Here is a 1,364-nt window from a genome sequence, read left to right on the forward strand (position 1 = left end):
AATGTACAATGAGTTATTTCATTTAAGTGACCCCAGGTTGAGTTCATAGAATAAAGTTAATTAAGAAGTTAAGCAAATGGAGTGGAAAATTAATTAATTAATTAATTATATCATAAGACTGTGCTCTTATTTTTGTTGTGCAAATTGGGGAAGTTTGAGCAAGTGGCTTGATCTCTGAGTTCAATTGATGAAGTTGACAATGTGGTTGCTAGTGCCTAATTCAAACAGCTAATGTAAAAAAAATGACTAAAATACTGTATAAAAGAGATTGTAAATTGTAAATCTCAAAACAATATTAATATTAGCAAAAAGTAACTCCCCTAAAAGTAATTGTATACAATCATGACATAAAAATGAAAAGATAGATTTGAACCAGATTAAATCAAATTAGATTTGAACCAGATTAAATTCATACTACAAGAATATTTTTTTAATGAAAATATGTCTGAAACTAATTTTGCTGATATTGTTGAAGAAAAACTAATCTGAGTTCAATGCGAAGTTGCTTTTGCACTAGAATTCCAAGAAAAATGTCCCTGAGCCAGAGCCAAAGCAGTGTCAAGGCTTCAGTCAGGGTTGTGGCTGAGACCAGGACCTTGATAAGGACAGATGTGATGAGTTTTCTCAAGTATGTTTCCCAGTCTCTTTGGAACTCAAGAAATGATGATTTTATTTTGGGATTAGATAAACCTGGGAAAACTCAGAGAACAGAATGGAGAAGTGGTTACTACTATTCCTACCTTGGATTTAATGTTGAAACAACAACATGCAAAAACCTCAAATTCACAAATTTGAATTATAAGTCAGGCAAGTGTCAAACCACATTGGAAATTTTAGTATTCAGATACAGTTGCAGTCATTTTTGTGGTTAACCATACAGATGGAGATAAAGTTGGTATTTCCAAGTCAAAATTGGTTGCCATTGTGAAGGAAGAAGAGCTAAGAAAAATCATTTTAGTGGTGTTCTCAAATAAGCAGAACCTGGAAGAGTCCATGACTCCAGTCCATGACTCACTTGGATTACCTGCATTGAAGGACCAAAAATGGCAAATATTCAAAACTTTAGAAACCAAAGGCATTAACCTTGATGAGACAATGGAATGGTTAGTTGACAGGTTAAAGAGAAGGCAATAAATTCAATCACTTCTACTCTGAAAAGAAAACTATGTCACATATACCTTTGGAAACAGTTTACTGTGTTCACACTATTAGACATTAAAACTATATGACTTTTGACATATACTTAATTGACTGTAGCATTTGCAGTAAATATAAAAATAAGTAATTGGAGGGGTAACTCATCTTGATTGAACTAACTGAATATCTGTTCTGTTTAATATAAAATATTCATTCTTTGCTCTCTG

At 32.4% G+C, this 1,364-nt stretch overlaps 1 pseudogene; it reads left to right on the top strand.

Moving 5' to 3' along the window:
• The first annotated feature begins 609 nt into the window (after positions 1–609).
• Positions 610–1,134, top strand: LOC119261221 (ADP-ribosylation factor-like protein 1; annotated as a pseudogene).
• The last annotated feature ends 230 nt before the right edge of the window (positions 1,135–1,364 follow it).

This window comes from Talpa occidentalis, unplaced genomic scaffold (assembly GCF_014898055.3).
Source record: "Talpa occidentalis isolate TD23 unplaced genomic scaffold, MPIMG_talOcc4v2.1 talOcc4.6, whole genome shotgun sequence".
Classification (NCBI taxonomy): Eukaryota; Metazoa; Chordata; class Mammalia; order Eulipotyphla; family Talpidae; genus Talpa; species Talpa occidentalis.